We start from the raw sequence: 23,080 nt of genomic DNA on the forward strand, positions 1-23,080 counted from the left end.
AATGGAGTTCCAGTTACTTCAGTGGTGGCTGGCCTGAAGTCATACTCATTAAAGGGTGGCTTCACTTCTCTGCCTCATTTCCCCATTGTCCTATTCCTGTTTCCTTTGCCTCTTAGGTACACTAATTGCCTTAAATTCCTGTCTTTTTCTTTTTTGAAAAAAATTCTTTACTATAAGGATAATACACAGTAAAACAGAGCTGGAAGGTGGTTTGATCTGGAAAAACTTTTTTGTATTACCAAATACACTGCCCAAACATGGCTTCCTGCTGTGAATGAGACTGATTTGGCCCTTATCTTTCCTCCTCTTTTGATTCAAAGAAATCTGTTCTTTGTAGGACTGGGCCCAAAGATCCCCATTTTCCAATCTATTCTCTTCCTGGGGCTTGGGAAATGTTGTATAGTTCTCAGGCTTTCAGGATACAGAAGACAGTGTGGAGAAGGAAAGGACATTACAGTCCTTTGGTCCAGTGTCATCCCCAGCTCCATCCCTCAGTATTTGTTGATGCCAAAGAGATGATCCTCTTGGAATTGGGGCAACTTAGGTGGTAGTATGCTGAGCCATGAGGCTGTGTTGGTGAGGAAGTGAGCAGCATCATACTTGGTGTAGAAGCTTGCCAGGAGGTAGAGGACATTTGGAGAGATGCTGAGGGATCTGGGAAAAGATAAATTGGAGCCCATAGTCCATCTGTTCCCAATGTGTCAGTGGTAAGCCTTTCCTCTGTCAGGAACTCAAAGGGTGTCCTTTTCACTGTGTGTAAGAAAATACATGTAGCCAAGTTATGGATGATGTTGGTCAGGGTCCAGACAACAGGAATGCTGAAGAAGGGGATGCTGAGTAGAACCACATGCAGGAGTCCTACCAAGATGGTATAGGCCAGCCAGATGCCCTGGCTATTCATCACTTGAGTGCTGGGGTTTCCTTCACTGTGTGCCACTCCTACATTCACCCTACCACAGTGGGGGATCAGGCAGGAGTCCAACTCAATTTCCTTTCAATCTCCTTCTGAGTTTGTTCCCCCCAGTTGTCTCCAAAGAGCCAAAGTGAAAGAATGAAAGAACTTCCTCAATGTGCACAAAGAAAAAGTTGAAAACCTGGGGGAAAAATTTAAAAGGCAAGACTGGTCCTCTCTGCTCTTAGAGACCTGAACGGTATTCTTTACTCTGGTCCCTACACTTCAACTATAAATTGAAGGAGGAAGCCTAGGCTTGGGGCAGGGGCTTCACGCAGCAAAGGAAATAAGTATCTCACTTTATTTTCCTGAAGAAGTTAATAGGGAATCATGAAGAGGTTACATTCACGTGACATCATTTCAGAAGACGTTCAGGGGAAACAATCAAGGAAACACTAAGAAGGGGTAAGAGGTAAAAGTACTTCTAATGCCCACCTTTTCCTCTGGGCTTGCCTGTCCTGTCTCTCATCATCTTGGTGTGTAAGCAGGCAGCATCCCAGTTCCTTTTCTCAAGAGTTGGGTGCGGCCAAGTATTGGCCCGTGGCTTCTGGATCGAGCAAGGAAGAGACTTGAGCTTACCCTATCCCTGATTCTAGGGGTGGCCCTGATTGTCTGACCTTAGCCCTTTAAAATTGTGCTAGCTCCTGGGTATTATGCTAAATGTTGGCAAATTGAACTCCAATAAATAAAAATTAAAAAAAAAATAAAATTGTGCTAGCTCTAAGGTTAATGATGCCTAGGTGGGAAGCAGACCTTGCCTGCCCCTTTCACCTAAAATTCCCTAAACCCTGGTACTGAGCCTGCCCGTGCTCCTCCCAGCTTCTCTCTCTCATTCATCATTTGTGGGCTGTCCTCAGGCTCTCCTCAGTGCTCCTCTCTAGGTATTTAACTTCCTGGGGTGGGGGGGACTCTACTTCACCCCCCTATCTTTCACCTCTTCTCATTTTTCCTCAGCACCCCTCCCCTTTCCAGTCTCTTGGCAGCCCCTGCCTGCTAGCTTCAGAAGTGGCCTCAAATCCCTGTTATCATCTGCGTCAGGCAGATCCCAAACTAAGACAATGTCAACAATATTGCCTCTAATTTTTGATTCTTGAAGTTGAATTATAGTCTCATTTGTGGCGTTTCCCCCCGCCCCCGCCCCCACCCCTTCTGTTGTCCATGCCACAAACCATGGATCAAAGGTTATAAGATCGAATTGGGAATGGAGTATTGGTTTGTTTTGGTGAATACATTCATGTATTCAAAAGCATATTCTCCAAAATCAATGGTTATTGTTTAGTATCAGCTAGGTTGCTCCTCATCTCCAAAATATGATTCTTTGGAGTCCCAAAGAAATAACTTCAGAATGTGTTCAAGATAACAAAATATAAGTTTCCTTAAAGAAAACAGATTTCTGAATGTGCCAATTTATCAGAGAGCCATGAACTATTTTAATAGATGAGATTTATTCTACTGTGCAATTCCTCTGTCCCTCCATCAATCACCCCCCACTTTTCCTCTTCCTTTTATCTCTCCACATTCCTTCCCTGATCTTTTGTCTTCCCAGGGACCCTAACTACCCATCTCACTTAAAAGAAGTATCAGATAGCTCCTCTAGAAACCTGTCATAGTACAAACATATTCTTGAATGGCAGCGTGCCTTGCAAGGTCTTTGTTTTGGTATTAACTTAAAAGACATTGACTTCTTTTTTTCCTAATTTTATTTAAATTCAATTAATTAACATATAATGTATTATTGGTTTCAGAGGTAGAGGTCAGTGATTCATCAGTCTTATATAATACCCAGTGCTCATTACATCACATGCCCTCCTTAATGTCCATTACCCAGTTACCCCATCCCCCCCCCCCCAACTTCTGAGTATTTCATTAGCAGAAGCCTTGCTAATTAGAATTCTCTTAAGTGGGATGGGTTTTCTGGCAATTGTATGTCATATATAGTCGAAATCTTAGATACCTTAGAACAGCTCAGGAACAGTTTTCTTAATGGAAAATAGACACACTGTGGCTAAATTAAAACACAAAGGGTAGTATTTTTTTTTAAGGAATCTTTTTTTTTTTTTTTAGTATCATACCAGACTCCATCTACCTTCAAATAATTTCATGGAAGACTGGCTTATAATCACTAAATCATTTTGAAACCAAACCCTCATAACCAAGATTCCACCATGAAATATGTTTTCTTAGCTCCAAGCAAGAAGAGAAGACATTCCATCCCTGAACTGAGGGGATTTGGTCGGTAATAGTGACATTAAGCCCAGGCTTCTCTTTCTAACTGGAATGCCCGGAAGAGATATTTATTTCTCTCGTGTTTTCTACTAAATAATCCAGGTTGATGTTTGAAGAACTCAGGGACCTTTCAACAGGGGTGGAACTAAGAAACAAAAGAAGGAAGCTTCTATTGTTACTCTTGATATTTTCTCTGGAACTGCAGGACCAGAAGGGGTACTTCGTGGCCTCAGAAAGCCTCTTCTGTAAAATTCAGTAGGGAATCAGAATTTTCAGAGTTTTGAAATGCTCCCTTTGAGGAGGAGGGGCTTTCGTTTTGTGAAGGTGATAGTACCTCTAAATTTTCTGTAGGGAAAGGAGTTTGCCACCAGAACATAAGCTGTGTGGCTGAAATGTAGTTTTTGCTGCTGTGAGCATATCCTAACTTTTTATGGCTTGAACTTCTATTTCTTTGGAAAACATATCTTACACTTTTACTCAGTCAAGTATGTTTGAATAACCCCCTCACAAAAATTACTAGAGTTTCTGAAATATGCTGAATACAGAGGGGCCCTTTGATGAAGAGGGAATCAGCAACCTATGTGGTAAGAAGCCCACTTCCCACACTTGGGAAATTTTCCATTTGGTGGGATTTGAAGTCTGGGTGCGTTTCAAGTGTTAATATAAATGTGTTCATGGAAAATGGCATTTCCCACAACCTCCATAAGTCGGAAAGTTTTATTTTTATCTGTTTTGACCACAAATTTAAAGATCCTTAATCTCCTTAGGTTCATAATTTGAGTCTATCTCTCCATCAATCAAATATACATAAACATTCTTTCCTTCTGCAAGAAATATAAAAAAATTAACCATTTCTGAGGAGAAGTGGGCATTTCTGTTTTTATTATTATTATTATTATTATTTAAAGATTTTATTTATTTATTCATGAGAGACATAGAGAGAGAGAGAGGCAGAGACATGGGCAGAGGAAGAAGCAGGCTCCATGCAAGGAGCCTGATGTGTTACTGGATCCCGGGACTCCAGGATCACACCCTGAGCCCAAGGCAAGCTAAACTGCTAAGCCACCCAGGGATCCTTTTTTCTGTTTTTTTAAACAAACATAATGATTTTTATATATGCTATTTGAATCATTCACAACTAAGAAAGAGAATGTAAGGGTGTTCAGGATGCATAACTCACTGGAAAGTTATATATGTTCAACCTGGGAGAGAATTAAAGTTATGGAACAGACTTTCTAACTCTTGAGTTTTAGTTGAGACATTTCCTTTTGTGTTCAATAGCCCCGTGAGTGCTGGGAAAACAAAACTGTCACTAGTGTATGGCTCCACCCTTCCCACAGCTGTATGCCAACAATCAATAATGTTTGGACTCTCCGTGGGGCATTTTACATGTTTGTCAAACTCCCAGCCTCTGTGATTTCTTTACTCATCCACACTCTTAAGGCAAAATTTATTTTGATATCTCTCTTTATCATCTGAGTTATTGACACAAATAAAAACACATAAATATATATTTTTATCTCCCTAACGATTTTTGAAAGTGCTGCAAGAATATAAACCAATAAAAACTTATATACTTCTCTAATGGACATGGAAATTTTTGTAGTACTTTGAAGGATAATTTCTGTATCTGGTAAAATTGAAAATGTACATATCGTATGACCTATCAACTGTCCACTTATGTTTTCTGTATGCATAAAATGAGGATAATAATGATCTATCTCATTGGGTTGAGGTGAGGATAATATGATTTAATATATCTGACATACTTAGAAGTTACATTAGTAAAAGTATGTTACAAGTTTTATTTCTAGTAGTGATAGTATCAATGTTGTCATTATTAGATATCACCCTAAAGAAATTCTTGCTCATGTCCATAAGGAAACACATATATGAGTGTTCACAAAATATTGTTTGTAATAGCAAAAAAAAAAAGCTGGAAAGAAGCTAAATAATAAAAAATGAAATTGACAAAAAAATTGCTGTATTCATGCAATGGAATATTATATGGCATATACCTGTATCACTACGGATTAAACTCAAAGATATAATACAGATTGAAGTAAAATGATTTGAAAAAAACTAAATTATGGTACCAGTTACATGTAGGTTATAAGCATATAGACAATATTGGATATTTTTAGGGATGAATGTATATAAAATATATAATAAAATATAATATAAAAAATAAAATATAGAAATATAAAGAAACACATGAAAATAATAATACCCAAAGTCTAGAGTGTTGTTACATCTAATAGGGAGAAAGAGTTCTGTGATCAGGGATCAGGGATGAGACCACTAGGAACTTAATTGGATTGAAAGGCTTTATTTGTCAAGTTGGATAGTGTGTAAATGCATGCTTGCAATATTATTCTTTACATCTCTCAGCAAATATTAAATATTGCACACCAAATACAAAAGCCCCAAATAGCAAAAATAAAGAATAAATTGCATATTCATGAATCAGGTATTTATATATTTATGAGAAAAAAATGGTTATTTGTTCACTTGGTAAGGTGGCCCTGTGACTTGAATATATAAGTTTTATAAAATGAGGTCTTGATTCAGTTTGAACCCTTGCCCAGGTACTGGAGACAAGTGAAATTCAAATGCACTGAGAATTCATGTAACAAGTATTATTAATAGACACTCTTGGGTTGATAATGGCAAGACAGTTTACCTGATGCTAATTACATCACCTAAGTGTAAATAAAACTTCAGTGAAGCTAATTGTTTGGAATTTTTTATGTGTTGCCCCTTCACTCCCCCCCCCAACCTATGGCCATTGTGTAGCATATTTCATTAGCATAATTCATTGTCCAGAGGTGTCTGGGTGGCTCAGTGGTTGAGCATCTTCCTTTGGCTTAGGTCATGATCCTGGGGTCCTGGGATAGAATTCTGCAGGGAGCCTGCTTCTCCCTCTGCCTATGTCTCTGCCTCTCTGTGTCTCTCATGAATAAATTTTTAAAAATTCATTGTCCATTTGTTTCTGGAGTCTTCTTATGTTATGGTTGCCTGTTTGGATACCCATCACCGAATCCTTGTGGTAGTATTATCTTTAACATTTAAAGTTTCTAGAGGGCTGGGATTACACTGAAAGCACCCATCATGGCCACCCATTCATCTAATAGACATTTAGTGAGTGTCTACTATCTGCCTAGAACTGTATGTACTACACAATGACTTAACCCCTGTCGATTGAGTCTTTGCTAAACTACACCAGTAAGACATGACGTCTAGACCAGGATAGAAAGACAAAAAAGTAATAGTGAACAGAGAAAAGTAATAATGCTCTGAAAGACCTTTGATGCTAAGAGTTTTGGGGCCTCTGTCCACCTGCCTTACTTTAATCTCCAAGAGTTTGTGCCTTCTGTATTTTTAAATGTTTTTTCCCAAAGCCTGGAGCCTTTTACAATAACTGATAATATGGATAACAGTATTAAAAAATATAAGGGCATACTGTGAGTATAGAAGAGTAAGAAACAGTTCTCACTGAAATCAGCTTCTTTTTTCACTCAACATTAAAGGACAGATTTAAAAAGCAGTCTTAAACACCAAGACTTAATTGCTCAAGTCTGTAATACCCAGAGGAGTTAACGTGGGGCTTGTAGAAGCAGCATTTCCAATGTGTGACAGGCTCTGCCAGCACTGAGGCCTAGTCATGTAACCACAAGTGAGATTTCTGAATTGATTTTGCCTTCAGAAAATCTCTGCCATCATGGTAAATGTTTGCTTGTTTGCCTTCCTCCATTAGCTCAAATCGCCCCTCAGTAAGAATGGCAGGAGAAAGGAACGTTTTGGCGGATGAGAATACACAGATTGTAATGGATCATCCAGTTCAGGGGTCTGTGAACTTTCTGTATAGGCACAGATAGCAATATCATTCGTTTTGTAGGTCATATGGTTTCTATGGCAACTACTAGACTTGACCCTTATAGCATGAAAACATTCATAAATGGTACACACCCGAATGGGCATGGCTGCGTTCCAATAAAATTTTATTTTCATAAAAAAGCACAGGGCCAGATTCCGACCTGCCAGAAGTGGTTGCTGACTGCTAATCTAGTTGGATCCTTTTTTCTCGTTTTTCTTTTTTTTTAATAAGAAAGACCGCTAATGTGCCAGTAAGGCCCATGTTCTTGGCGTGGTCTAGAGGAAGTTCAGACTAAAAGAGCAAGAAACAAAATGAGGGAGAACACAGTAGCATTTACTAAAGTTAAAACATGTACACATTATAAAACTATAAATTTTATATAAACTCACAAAATAAAAGACACAATAAATATATAATGATTTTCTTTGGGGAGGCTTAGGTAAAAAGGGAGTGGGGAATTGGAATAAATAAATAAGGTAATAAAATAGACTTTGAGGAACAAATGAGGATACTGTGCTTTAAACGGAGTTTCTGAATGACCCAACCCCTGATGCCAACACACCTTAAATTTAGGCTCAAAGAGATTGAAAATGAAAGTAAGAAAGATGTATAAATAGTAACCATAAGAGAGGTGGAATGACTCTATCAATAACAGATCTTAAGGGGCACCTGGGTGGCTCAGTAAGTTAAGGGTCTTCCTTTGGTTCAGGTCATGATCCCAAGATCCTAGGATCCGGCCCACATCCTGGCTCCCAGCTCAGTGGGAAGTCTGTTTTTCCCTCTGTCCCTCCCACTCACTCATGCTCAATCTTTCTCTCTCTTTTTCAAGTAAATAAATAAAATCTTTAATAAAAATAAAATAAAATAGATCTTAAGTTAAGAAATATTATTGGAGAGATAAACATCTCAAAAATAAAAGTTTAACACATCAGGAATATATATTATAAATGTATACGTATCTAATAAAAAAGTTCATAATACATGAAGCAAACACTGCTAGAATTGAAAAGAGCAATAGAAAGTTGACTGGCTATAGCTGGAAAATTCAATACCCCATTCTGAATAACTGCTAGAACGACTGGACAGAAAATTAACAAAGATACAGAAAACTTGAATAACACAATCAACTAACTTGAGATAGGTGGAACACTTCACTCGGTGATTACAAGGCAAATGTAACATCTTTGGGATATACCATATGTCACACCAAAAAGTAACACTGAATTTAGATGATCTAAATCAAAGTATATTCTCCAAATAAACTGGATTTGGTACACTTAGAAATGTGGTAAAATTACCATAAAAATATAATGTCCGAACAGTATCTTTTTTGTTGTTGCTCAAAACCCCAAGGTGAACTGTCCCATGATTTAAATTTTATAAATTTCCTATATTGTATTTATGAGTTAGGTAAGTTGCCACTGTTTATATAACCAGTTTAAGATAAAAAATTATGTGTATAAATTTGTGTATATACATAGTGAAATGAAATGATAATAATGGATGTCTTTTTAAAGTTTTAAACTTTATTAAATTTTTATAAAGCTACAGATTTAACTAAATTGGAATTCCCCAATCCTTATCTAATTTTAAGATCTTAGACAAATGAGTTGTTAATTAAGTTTTGAAAGCCAGGTAAGTTTCTTTCTTTCTTTCTTTCTTTCTTTCTTTCTTTCTTTCTTTCTTTCTTTCTTATAGTCACAGAGAGAGAGAGAGAGAGAGGCAAAGACACAGGCAGAGGGAGAAGCAGGCTCCATGCCCCGGGAGCCCGATGTGGGATTCGATCCCCCGTCTCCAGTCTCCAGGATCGCGCCCCGGGCCAAAGGCAGGCGCCAAACCCCTGCGCCACCCAGGGATCCCCACCAGGTCAGTTTCTAAAAGCAGACACAAACCGCTTACTAACATACATAATTTCTACTCTTACTATTTTAAATTGCAATAGATTAACAACAAAATATACAATTGTCTTTGAATGACAACTTTCTTATCCAAATTATATAGACAGAAGTAAATATATGTTTCTATATGTGTGAGAATTCATCCACTTCAATTGTTAAAATGATATGTTTATAAAGAAAAAATAGTGAAACAATTCTTGTTTTTTGTCCTGTAGTTCTTTTTCATGCTGATTATTTTGATTAAAGATGTTTTAATATAGGGATGCCTGGGTGAGCTCAATCAGTTAAGCATCTGGCTCTTGGTCTCAGCTCAAGTTTTGATCTCAGTGTTGTGAGTTCAAGCTCCATGTTGGTCTTCACGCTACATAGAGACTACTTAAAAAAAATGATCGTAATATAAATGGTTAACTATATAAGATACAATAAATAATATATAATATATAATATATATGAATTTCTGCTTGAGAAATGTATTACAGCTTATTCATTGGACAAATATAATATGATATCCACATTGTTTACTATACTGATAAATTAATTTTATTTTAAAGATCCAGGTAAAAACTTGAATAATTCCCTCTTTATATATCTGTATATGCCTAAGTATATACACATAAAAGTACAATAATAGATTTTTTGCTCCAAATTATTACATAAGTAGTATAAAACAGGAATAAAATTGTATGCTTAGATTGAGCAGTTTCCTTTTGTAATTTAATTATTCTGTTAAATATCAGTGCTTTCTTTACACTTTAATGAGTTTTTAAAAATTCCTTGTGTTTTTTTCTTAATTTTATTCTTGTGTGTTTTTACAATGTTCTAAAATTACTTCTGATTTTAGATGGTTATGATTTATATTGTCTTCTGTGCTATGAGTCTTTATTTTGACTTTTTACAACTCAGAATAATAATAAAAAGAAAGAGGAATAATTAGAATAATCCAGTTTGTTAAAATTCTTCAGGTTTTAACTAATTCAAAAGTACAATGATAGACTTTGTCCTATAACCTCGGTATTTAGAACAACCAAAAAAAAAAAAAAAAAACAAAAAAAAAAACACCAAAAAACCAGGCAAATCCAAAAGAGAGTTGATCTTCCTAGGTGAATTGTATATAAGTAGAATGTACTAATAGAACTATCTTTGGGGTGCTTGAGTGGCTCAGTTGTTAAGTGTCTGTCTTCCTCTCAGTTCATGATCTTGGAGTCCTGGGATAGAGGCCCACACTGGGCTCTCTGTTCTGCATGGACTCTGCTTGTCCTTCTCCCTTTTTTCTGCTTCTCCCTCGGACATGCTTCCGCTATCAAATGGATAAATAAAGTCTTTAAAAATTTTTCTCCAAGATTCTAGATTCACAAATCCCTTTTGCTTTTTGTTCATGAAAGTTCTGAACAAGTGGTAGTATTGACTCAGTTATGTGAATCATTAGAGACTTCCTGCTTATTTCAGTTTTTTGTTAGATCCAGGGGTCAAGCCATATCAAACTTGCTTACTATATACGATAGCAAAATGCATGGAAACTTCAGTGATTTATGAAAAAAAAAAAAAAAAGAAAGAAAGAAACTTCTGTTGATTTAGTTCTAGGGTCCCTAATACATTTAATGAGTTATTATCCTACACAGACTTTCTCTCTCTCTCTCTCACTCTCTCTCTCTCTCTCTTTTTTTTTTTACATTTTAAAAACTTTATCATGCTTTACAAGACATAAAAATACACTGTATTTGCGCCGAAAAAAGTTAAAAGGTTTTCAAACTGGCTGCATTTTCATCATTTTCCTTTAGATATATTTTTCTAATATTTAATAAGCTAACCTCAGACTTCATACTAGCTTCATCAACCTATCAAAAACGAAGAATTAATTCCATGAGAGAACAGTTAAGTAGGTTATGTATTTACTGCTCCTAACACATTCAATTATGGCAAACCCTGGAGTCAAGTATTCATGGGCAAGGCAAGTCATGCTGTGATTTGACTGCCATATCACCGACCCCTCTTTTGCACTAAACTCTGGAGAAGGCAATTTATAAGACCCTTCAGAGATTTCTCAATGATAAATTCTACAGATGCACACTAGTAGCATGTGCTTCAGGCATCAAGAGCTAATGAAGCAAAAGCCTATGTGGTAGGTCACTTGGCCTTGGGGAAGTTGCAAGCAAACAGGTCATGTAATCATCAGTAGTAAATTGTTTTGGTTCCAAAACATTTTTCAGTACTCAAATAGTGATAGTAATATTAATCCATTGACTTTTAAGTCCTCAAAACAAAACAAATGAAGTATTCAAAACACTTTCAAAATTACTGTTGTATTTAAGTTACAATCTAAAAGAAGTGTCCATAAAATAACTTGAAGACCTACACTTTTTATTAAAAAGTCCCAATACTTAGCTGATGAAAAGAGAAACTTTAGAATTTCCAAAAATAATATAATCCCATGACAGTCTGAATTCCCATCAGTCAATTCTTAGAGCTTTTCATAGAAGCTTTTTCAAAGAGGACAACATTGCATGTTTATTGCATAGGTACAAAGATTTTGAAAGAACAACATTTGAGCTAACATGGTTACGAATTCTAATCAATGCACTTACTAAAGTGTGGCAGAGGATTAACAAAAAGCACAATCCTCAGAGAACCACAAGTAGCAGTTGGCTATTACTCTATTGTTGTGGGCATACCACCAGCCTGGAGCAGCCTTTGGTGGAGAGCCTATGTTGGTCTGGCTCAAAATACTCCTGTCCCTTCACCAAAGCACTTGGACAGCAGAGAGGTCTTAGTCACTCACTTATGCTCAGAGGCTACCCACGAGGTCTGGACCCAGTGTTGGTTACTCCTCACGGTCTAATACCTGAAGGCATGTAATTATTATCTTATGAAAGTACTTCACATGGACACAGAAACCCAACTCTTTGGCAGTGACTCTCTTTGAATTTATAATTTGGTTCTTTAAGCTAACATAATCTTGATCTAATGGTAGAGGCACAAATTTCCTTTTCTCTCTCTGATTACTAAGGCAATGTAACATACTGGTAACATCTTATATATATATATATATAAGATCTATCTATCTATCTATCTATCTATCTATCTATCTATCTATCTTGAGAGCCTCTTCTATTTTGGAGGCTGGTAACATGCCCCATGGAATGCTTCACAAAGGACTTGGTATAAAAGAACCCCTGTATCCTCACCTGTCTGGTAGTCATGATCACCTACTTTGCCCTTCAAAGGTCTCTGCATCATTTTAAAATCTAACCACCCTCCTTTCTTTACCTGAAGAAAGAGAACCCAACAACTATGTAACATCATTTTAGGAAAAATCTACCATCAGTATGAATCTTGTAGATGAGATAACTGATTTTATTATGGTTTTATATGGTTTAAACTTAAAAAAAAACCCTAAAAATCACAAAGTTGGGTATGCCATCAAAAGCTTGAATTTGCCCTTGACATATAAGCTTCACCCAGAAATTAAATATCCCAGATGGCTAAATTAATTGCCCTTACCCAGACTTGTTGGCTGATAGAACATAAAAAGGTAAATTTTTTTTTACTGATAGTAGGTATGAATTTAGGTTAGTCCATAATTTCAAAATGTTCTGGGAACAAAGAGATGCCCTGGCCACTACAGAATAGTACGTTGGAGACATTGAGATGCTTTGATCTTACCTAAAGTTATAATAAGCCATAATGGAAATAGAGTTTTTAAAAAATGCTTTATGGCTTTATGATATTATCCACAAGAGCATAAAGTATTACTGAGGATGTTTCTGATAATGTCCCACCTGTTGGTGACACAACCTCAGAAAGACCACAAAGGTGAGGCATGAGCATGGCTGAGGTTTTTCTTTCTGGAAAGCTATACAATAATGACAAAGGGAAAGCTATTACTTGGTTTTGTATTTTGGGCTTGGAAAATCCTATTTATCTTTGCAGTAATGGAGACACATGTTTCACAGGTATTACTGTTAACGCTGTATGCTTTACCTTTTATTCAGAAACCCCGTTTTATCATTCATAAACTTTAAGGAAAATAAAAAGAACTAACAGAATTCTAAAACCATAAGGGAAGGGGGAAGAAATGTGTGGGAAATATCAGAAAGGGAGACAGAACGTAAAGACTGCTAACTCTGGGAAACGAACTAGGGGTGGTAGAAGGGGAGGAGGGCGGGGGGTGGGAGTGAATGGGTGACGGGCACTGGGGGTTATTCTGTATGTTAGTAAATTGAACACCAATAAAAAATAAATTAAAAAAAAATAAAAAAATAAAACCATAACGATCAAAGATCTCAAAACCCCTCAAACTTCTAAGGCCTTATTCCCGTTAGCCTTGATGGCAATAAGATCAATTTCTCATAGGGCTCAGAAGTTATCTCCTTCTGCATTAATAACAGGCTGCCTTATGAGTTTGAGAATTACTTCCAATTCCAGATTCAACTGTCTTATATGCTGATATGAGTAATTACTCTAGGGAACTCATACAATACCTCTGACTCTATCACCAATAGGTACAAACAATTTCTATAACAACCTCTGAAGCAACTGCTGCATGATCTGAGACCTGGAGATTTGGTCCTCTGAAAAAGGCATCAGAGAAAAACTGTTCTTGACCCTCAATGGGAAAAGGCTTTATCAAGTACTGTTAATGACTGTCACAATGAAACTCCAAGATGTTGGTCTCCAGGCTGTATCTCCCAACTTAAAAGACTCCTGTCTACTGTATGTCCATTCCATCAGGAGGCTTGAAACTGAAGGAGTTCTTAGGAATTTTCTGGATGATGTTGAGTGCTGATGATGTAGAGTGCAGAAACAGATGGCTTTCACCTACGACCCAAGATGTCAGAATCAGATTAATTTTCTACTTTTCATTACCCCTTTTCTTTCCTCTCTCTACACTAATCAAATCACATCTGGTGTTGTCCTCTATCATTCTCTCTTTTTTTTTTTAATTTTTATTTATTTATGATAGTCACAGAGAGAGAGAGAGAGAGAGAGAGAGAGGCAGAGACAGAGACACAGGCAGAGGGAGAAGCAGGCTCCATGCACCGGGAGCCCGACGTGGGATTCGATCCCGGGTCTCCAGGATCGCGCCCTGGGCCAAAGGCAGGCGCCAAACCGCTGCGCCACCCAGGGATCCCCTCTATCATTCTCTTAATATGATTTCCCTCATTTTCATCCTATTACATTTGACTGCCTCTCCCCACATGCCATAATCTTTTACCATTTAAGAAAAAAACAAAATACTTCAGTATATTTTTCTCAGACCATAGCTTCTGGACAACTGTTCCTTTAAACATTCAAGGTTAATTTCCTTATACTGATCTTTCTGAGACATAAGCTTCTCTCACATAACTGATCCCAAATTTAGTCTTCTAAAATCTGGACCTTGACCCATGTCAACAAAATGTTTCTGTGAAAGCCATTACAACCCTCTCAGAAAAGCCTAGTCCGTTTGGGGACTAATGTTGGACTGTGTTTGGTCCAATAGTCAGATACACTCTTGGCTGCTTTGTAGGAACTGATGACTCTCTTGGGGAATAGAGTTTTTGGTCAATAGCATTGCAAAATAATACTTAAAATCCCAATACAATTCATGCCCCATTAGGATCTGTTGCTTATGTGGCCATCAGGCTTATCCTGAATACAAAGATAACTTAGTGTGTATTGACCACCACGTAATAATTCTGCATATACAGGATAAGTGTTATAGACTTTAATGTATTTAAAACTACTACTGCTCCAGGGGATCATGTTTCTCTGAACAAAAAATATCCAGAAACGTCCAAAGAGGCAAACAGAATCTACTTGGGAGAACTCCAAGAGGCATAAGTGACTTTTTCCATGCATAGTCTTTGAATGGCAACCCCCATGGTAGGGATAATGCAACTGGAAAAGTTGCATTAAGTCCAAAATTTACTTTTGACACTAGCAGATGTCATGAGTTACACAATTTGTTCTCTGGAAACCCAACAAATCTGTTTAAATTTATTAGTCAGAATCATGGATAATCACAAAGACATTAATTTCTCTTAACTAGCCGCTAGAGCAAACACTTCTTGCTGCACCTGCATACTCCAGGCAATAACATAGCCTATGATTAGGCTAAAGGAATAGATACCCAGCTCTCCACCAGTGACCTTGTTGGATTCCAAGATGTGTTTTCTTGCCTCAGTTTAATGATTAGGCTCCTGTATACAGGCTCATTGAAAGGACTCAAACTCATTTCTGTTTCTGGTAACTGCTGGTGATGCAGTCAACTGATCCATCCCATCCAGAGTCTTAAATGCTCCTGGGCAGAGATTGCCATATCAGATGATACAACAACTCATCCTGCAACAAACAGCAGGAGAGATTAACCCTAGGCAGCACAATCTGGACAAACACCTGATTAGCAACGTCTCAGCAGCGGTGAAGATCATCGATTTATGTCTTGAGACCTGGCAGTCTGGCCTTGGCTGAAAGAGGTACTGAGAAAGAGAGAGGCAGCCCCTGACATTTGGGAACTGGCCTGGCACCATCTGTTAGGCTCAGTGCTGCCAGGAACAGGCCTGGCCCTCACAGCTAGAACATATAACACTTTCCTGCTTAGTAAAAACAATTTCACAGAACACCAACATTAGAGAAGGCCACGTTGCAACTCTGATGGGTCAAGGCATTCTGTGGTCCTGTCCGAATGTAGTCAGAAACATAAACATAGTTCAAACCACAAAACTGAGCAAACACCCCTCCTGGGTAATTCGTTTAACAGTTGCTTTACCAATCATAGTTTTAGCCTCACATCCTCCCAAGTTGTACATTTTCAAGCTACTCTTTAATAGAATCGACTCACTCTCTGACAGCATCTGTTGCCATGTAAAGATCTGATTCCTCAAGGATGCCCCTAAAGCACCCAGTTCAAGCCCCAAACCCTTTCATGTCATCTCTACCATGCTCTTACCGAAAGACTCCACATTTCCCCATGGTATTGTCCCTTCTTTAAATGAGAAATAAATTCAAGTTGTTTAATCACAGATCTGTTCCTGATGGTCTTTGGCTGGAGGACATTGACAGTGTAGAATAAATAACTCTTCTGAGGGTACATCTTTGGATACCTGGTTAGACACACTTCCAAGGACTGGTTTCAAAAAAAAAAAATGAAATTTTCACCAAAGAGGATGACCCAAGTCACAAAGTCAAGTTGTAACATCCCACTGATTGAACTACTCATTTCATTTCCTTTTTTTTTGTGTAAATAGATAACACAAACTATTTAGAATATTATGGTGGGACATGTAAAAAATATTTTTATTTATAAAATTCTCATGTGATTCTGATGCAGAGATCAGGTTGGGAATCCTTTGTCTGTGCCAATGGGACTCAGGTGAAGGTCTGGATTTCATTACAACTTTTTTTAAAGATTTTATTTGTTCATGAGAGAGACAGAGACATAGGCAAAGGGAGAAGTAGGCTCCCTGTGGGACCCAATGCAGGACTCAATCCAGAGACCCTGGGATCAAGACCTGAGCCAAAGGCAGATGCTCAACCACTGAGCCACCCAGGTACCCCTCATACAACTTTGTGGTAAGTAGTCCTTGTAAAATCTTTACCATCTCCTTGGGCCCTAGGATAGTGCTTTGAGGTTAAATGGTACCTTCAAGGCTTAGATAAATCATTTGTTCACAATCAGAGTAGTTGGTAAATCATAGTAAAAATTATCTGAATCCTTTGTGATTTTAACCTCACAACCCAGAGGCAGGTACTATTATTATAGCATTGCTGGCCAGGAGGGAGACTGAGCTACACAGATTCAGGAAACCTGTCCCAGGACTCTGAGATAGAAGGAGAGTCTGGAGCAGGGGAGTGGGGTATTTGGGTCCAGGGTCCTTGATGATCTGGGTCTCAGCACCAAGTTGGCCCAATACTTATCCTTCCATGTACAGAGCTTCCAGTCGACTCCTCTCTTCTAGAATTTCCTTCTTGGCAAGAGGCAGAACAAGGTGAAACCAGTGAATGGCACACAAAACTGTACCGTCCAACCCTGTCAGAGGCTCCTTCAAAATGTGACATTTCTCCACAATGCCAAGTTCTCTTTTGCTCAAAGTTATGGGACAAGGGCAAGGCTGAAGCCAAGGGTGGCTCACATGCCTAACTTGCTCCTGGTGAAGCCTGAAGTTCCTCTGAATATAATGGTGTTTCTCACTGACTTGTCTCCCTGGTCCCAAGGGAAGCTGGATGGCTCTTGGTCAAGCCTTATGCAGTTAACAACCTTCTCCATCCATGGGAGTTGCAACGAGGCTGATTCCTAGAATTCAACCAGAATTAAAATTCTGCAGGAAGCCTGGTTCTCTGTGGCTTTTAGTGTCTCCAAGACTCTGAGCCCCAAGTAGGGGCTGCACCCACATGCCATCAGCATCCAGACAGACAATCTGTTTCTTGGCAGAAAAAAAAATGCTTTTTAGGAGAAAAATCATAACATGTATAACCAAAAATTCAATCTCCATTCCTACTTTCTCCTCTCCCCAGAGTTGACCTTGATCTTGAAGGTGATGCACGCCATGACTTGGTATTTGAATACTCTTATCATGCAGCCCTGTTCAGTGAACAATATGGCCCCTTGTCTCCCATGTTATAGGACTACACATCAATGGCCTCACAGTTCTTGTCCCTTTCAGGTCCACTTCCTCAGGACATCCTACTTTTGTGTCCGGGTGTTTTCTCCCGGACAGGTCAGCCATAGGAAAGGGAACAGAAAGATGCCTGCTGATAGTGGTGCCCAGTGTTCACACAAGCATAGAAGATCATTTGTTTGGAAATTACAGGTTACTGTGACTCCATGGCTTAAGAGCACAGAGAGAGACAAACAAGCAGGGGCCTGAGCCTGCCTGTTCCAAAGAGGGCCAGTAGCCCAGGCTGATTCTGTGCAATGTTAGGCATCCTGGAGCATGCTGTGTTTCTCTGAAGGAAACAGGTCCAGAGAACAGAGGCATTTTCTCAAGCTCTCAGACTGTCCGAGGAGAGTGAGTCTCAGATCCCAGGCTCCTGACACCTGGCCCAGTGCTCCCTGCATGGGCCCTGGGGCCTTTGATGTCAGAGTCCTGGCAGGTCATGGCAACATGTTACTTTTCCCCCTTCCTCTAGCAAAGGGCAGCAGTTTATATATAAACTGTTGGAATTGGTGATTTCCTTGCTCTGTTTCAGGGAAGCTCTAGCATACTACAGACCTCCCTGGGCAACCACAGCTGAACTGGTAAGAGTAATGTGCTAAAGGAAGATAAACCCTCCTCAGACCTAGGGAATGAGCCTAACCAATCTAAACTGATCATGGGGTCCCCAATCTTCTTGCTGGTGATGGTCTCTGGGACAAGCTGGCCAGTGAGCTGTACACCTACATCTGCTAGAAAGCATCTGGAAGAGGTTTTGGTGGGGGTCTCACAGAAGTCCACAAGGAAAGAAAGAAAAGCCATCTTTTCCCCTCTTCTCCATTGTGTGAAAAGAAGGTGATTCTTGGAGCTACTGCAAGGTATCTTGCTCCTATGAGGGAAGATTCTGCTGCCACAGGGGAGGAGGGAGGACAGGCTGTAAGTGGGGCATTCATCCATGAAGGCATTGAGCTGCCAAGCCATTCTAGAGTTGCCTTCATGTACTGGCAGGAGACAGGTATATGGTGTCCTTTCCGAAACCAGGGACACTGGTTTCATGTCCTTGTGCAGGAAGCACCAGTGGACACACTGGGCGAGGGGTCAGTGTTCTCTCGGGCCTGGGGGCCGTGGTAGTCAGGAAAGCTCCTCTGGTGGCCGGACGCTGTTTTTAGCAAAGCTCCTGAAGCTGCTAGAACTCAATGCAATCAGTTGTGGTTTGTTAGTGCCCACAGCCAATGATCATTCCTCCAAAAAAGAGGAAGGGAAGGGATGAAGAAATTGGTTTGTGGCCTGGAAATATACAGAAATGACTAAGCTTAGGCTGACATCTTGTGGCTGAGACAGAAAAAGGCGTTCCACTAAAATAAAAAATAAAGGGAGCAGTTGGGGCAACTGCTGGGAGCTGGGGGTGGGATGGGGGCAGGGAGTGGGCGAGGAGGTGGTCTGTGATCTAAGAACAAGAAACTTGCACCTTTCATTCCACTTTCATTTTTATTCGTCCCCTTTATTATCATATGCCATACTTCTTCAGTAGTCTATTTCAGCATAGTTCTAAGAAAAGTAGTATTTTAACTTTCATTATCACAGACAAACTGATTTCTGGCTGGTAATAAATTATTATTATAGCTCTTTCTTCTTCAGTTAATAAGCCACTCACCTAGTGTCATTAGATGACCCTTCTCTTTGGATAGTCAGCACAATGTAGTAGACCTGAGTGATTCATATAGTTCACAAACTGGACGTTAAAAAATGTTCCTCATACATTTCCTTCTTCATGGGTAGGCCGGCAGGCAAGACATGTTCCCATTTCACCTAGATAGAACCTCTTAGCGATGCCTGAGGTCACATCGCCAGCAGGTGGTATAGGTCCCTAGGACCCCAGAGCCCAGACATGGAGCTAATGTTCAACACTTCCTTGCAATGAGTAGGACAGGCAAAGCCTGTACATTGCCTCATTTAATTGTTAAAACCACTCTCCAAGTTACAGAATGTTATGCTCACTTTACAAGCGAGGAAGCAAAACTGAGGGTCATGGAGGTTGGCTTCATGGGAATCTAAGCTTTGGCCTGTTTCCAGAACCCATCCTTGTCATCTGTCTCCACTTTGTGAGATCATCCACCTTCTTGTCCTTCTCCCCCCCACTTCCTTCTTGTCCTTCTCTCCCCACTTCACTCCCTTTCTTATACATGCCTCTCCTATATCCTGGGCTTCCAAGAAATTGTCTTCAGCATTTGTTGCTATGATTCTCCTTGAAATATTAGTTGATAAAGAGCTTTTATTTTTTTTTCCCAGAGACATTTGCATTATAATAGATAAGGAGCTTTGAACACAGAAAGCCTTTGGGATTGAAAGGGAACATGTCAGACTGCAAGAAATATATGAGGCAAGGACATTTGGGGAGCAGATAAACAAAGATCTCCTTTAAATAACCCCACAAAGACGACACTGTCCTCGGCAGCCTGGGGCTCCCAGACATCAGATTACATACCTGATGTAATTGAAAATCCAACTGGAGGCAAGCAGTTGTTTACTCTGTGTGCTGGACAGATTTATCACTAGACCAATGCACGTGCTACCTGAGAAGAGCTAGGAGCTGCTGCTAAAGCAAACAGAGGTGTTCCTCTCCTACCATTTTGAAAACAAAAACAAAAACAAAAACAAAAACAAAACAGTATCATTATAATTCCAAAATATAAGAGACCAGAACATTTTAATTTCAATTCACTTTCAGTTTTCATTTTTCTTAACATACATTTGAATAACAGTGAATTGGTGTATGATACTGTCCTCAGCTGAGAATACACTCATGGAACACTTGTTAAGGTCAGTAAAATTCTGCGCTTGATTCCAGTGTGGTGGCTCTTTTCCCCACAGCCAGAAATTCTCTGATACCAGCTGAGTTTCCTAAATTCAACTCAATTCTGACATTGTCTATCTGGAGATGGCATCAGGTCCCACAAGCCTGTTTGGGGTTGTAGGGATGGAGCAGGGATCTGAGTTTAGACATATTCATAGTATCTACCTCATGTTTTTTGTAGCAAAATGAATAACAACTCTGATATTTTAGAAATTGTCCTTTTCCCTCCATGGTAGTTGATAATGAAGGGAGGGAAAAATTTGTCCTCTACCCTTCGAGGTCTTCCAGCTAGACTAAGAATTAAATTGGCATGACACAGATTAACAGGATGAAAAAACCCAAAATATTCTTATGATCGAGACCTCAAGAAAGGACCATAGCAGATAGTTTCTGTATTATTAAAATAGAGAGACAATGAATCTGAGAGAAATTGACAGGTCAAAGAAAACTTAACTTTGGGACCTTTAATTAGTAAAGAATTCTAAATAGAATTTGGGCTGGGATAATGATTCAGTAAAAAGTCACAGGGTTGGGATGTCTGGGTGGCTCAGGGGCTGAGCGTCTGCCTTCAGCTCAGAGCATGATCCCGGAGTCCTGGGATCCAGTCCTGCATTGGGCTCCTTGCAGGGAGCCTGCTTCTCCTCTGCCTCTGTCTCTGCCTCTCTCTCTGCGTCTCTCATGAATAAATAAATAAAATCTGAAAAAAAAAAAGTCACAGGGTTGTTTATAAAATCTTCTCATCCCTGAATTTCCCATCTTTGGTGATGAGGATGTCTCTTTACAGAAAGGGTAACTTCCACATGAGAGATTTGTTTTCTGCTTCCAGGAGGACAGAGCAGGGTCTGAATGTTCTTCATACACAAGCTGTCTCTTAAATAACTTTTGTTTAAAATAACCAATATGTCAAAATAGTGCATTTTGGGACAACCTGCTCTTAGCCCCCACAAGAAGGGTGGACAGGGACCTAAAATAGGCATTTGAGTTCCTTTAATTAATTGTAGTTGTACTCCGTTTCCCTGCAATGTGGGAGGCTCTCTCTCTTTTACTGTCCTGTGGTCCCAAGTTGGAATACCCTTTGGGTAACAGCAGGCATTTCTGAGAACCCTGGGGAGTACCAGAATGTTCCTCAGGCCTACTTCTGCCCTCAGCACCTCATGCTGCACAGTGAGGCTCACTTCCCCCTTTCTGCCACTGTAGGGCTATAAACCTCTTTTCCTCCTTGTGGTTATTCTCTCTGCCAGAGAGACAGCAATGGACAGCGATGATTGTCTAAAGAACAATTAACACATGGCCTCTGAATTCAACATTTAAAGATGATGTAAGGAAATTACAATGCAGAAAAGGGAGACAAAATAAAAATATCAGATCCCTTTTTCTAGAACACAGCAATTTGCTTCTTCTCTGGGGCTCTTCCTGCCCTCCTACTTCAAGAGTCCAAGTTTTCAGGACTCCAAGGTGGATCAGTGGTTGAGCATGTGCCTTTGGCTCAGGTCATGACCCCAGGGTCCTGGTTTCCAGTCCTGCATCAGACTCCCTGTGGGGAACCTGCTTCTCCTTCTACCTAGGTCTCTGCCTATCTCTCTGTGTTTCTCATGAATGAATAAATAAAATCTTTAAAAATAAGTAAATAAGTAAATAAATAAATAATAAAAATAAAAAGGTTTTATTTATTCATTCATGAGAGACAGAGAGAGAGAGAGAGAAAGAGAGAGAGAGAGAAAGAAGCAGAGGGAGAAGTAGGCTCCAGGCAGGGAGCTTGACGTGGGACTCGATCCCAGGACTCCGGGACCACGCCCTGGGCAGAAGGTAGGGGCTAAACCACTGAGCCACCCAGGGATCCCCAATAAAACCTTTTAAAAATAAGAGTCCAAGTTTTCAAGCTCTTCCAGAGTTCAAGACTGCTGACTCCTGTCCAGAAAACAAAACATCAATTCCCATCATAATAAACTGTAAGGGGAGATCACTTGTACTGTGAAGATGGCAGCTGTTTATGTTTCGAAACAGGATGCCTCTTTCCCAAGACACAGTCCGCATTTAGCTAGACTTCACCTATGGAGTGTTTCTCCAGGACACTGGCCCTGGCTTGTGTTTAATATCCATTTGAACAACAGAGAGGGTGTGCTAAAAATATTTCCTCGAAAACCAAGGAAGTTTACCCTAAATTCACCTTTCATTTCTACCTTTACCACCACAAGGAAGGCAAGCTTAAAATAAGTTGTTTTTTTCTTAAGTTATGGCTGTACGTTGGGGGCAAGCAGTTGAATTGCTCCAGGCCTCTACATGAAGGTAGTAAAACATATCCCACAGAGTCGTCTGAGGTTAAAAAAAGGCAAGTATTAAAAAAACATCGTGCAAACTATCAAGCACTATAAAGGCAGTCACTACTATTTCCCTTTGTTTTCACTGTTGTTTGGCCCAATTCTTCTGCAGTTGATGAATTAGAGCTCATTAGTTATCAAGTGTGGTTCTGTTTACGTGGAGGAATATTGGGAAAAATATGCCAAAATTAATCTTTGCATCTTTTGAGATAAATATTTTGAAATACCTGAATATGCTTTTCAGTTGTAGATCTCTATGTAAATGAAGCCGCTCTCCTCTTCCTGAGGCAATTTTTTCTTTTCATTCAAAGGAGGGAAATAGAGAGGTAGCAGAGGAAAACAA

The 23,080-nt window shown here is 39.4% G+C and overlaps 1 pseudogene; it reads right to left on the reverse strand.

The window, feature by feature from the left end:
• Nucleotides 1-491: 491 nt before the first annotated feature.
• Nucleotides 492-18,387, reverse strand: LOC140618863 (ORM1-like protein 2 pseudogene; annotated as a pseudogene).
• Nucleotides 18,388-23,080: the final 4,693 nt, after the last annotated feature.

Source organism: Canis lupus, chromosome 26 (genome assembly GCF_048164855.1).
Source record: "Canis lupus baileyi chromosome 26, mCanLup2.hap1, whole genome shotgun sequence".
NCBI classification, from domain to species: domain Eukaryota; kingdom Metazoa; phylum Chordata; class Mammalia; order Carnivora; family Canidae; genus Canis; species Canis lupus.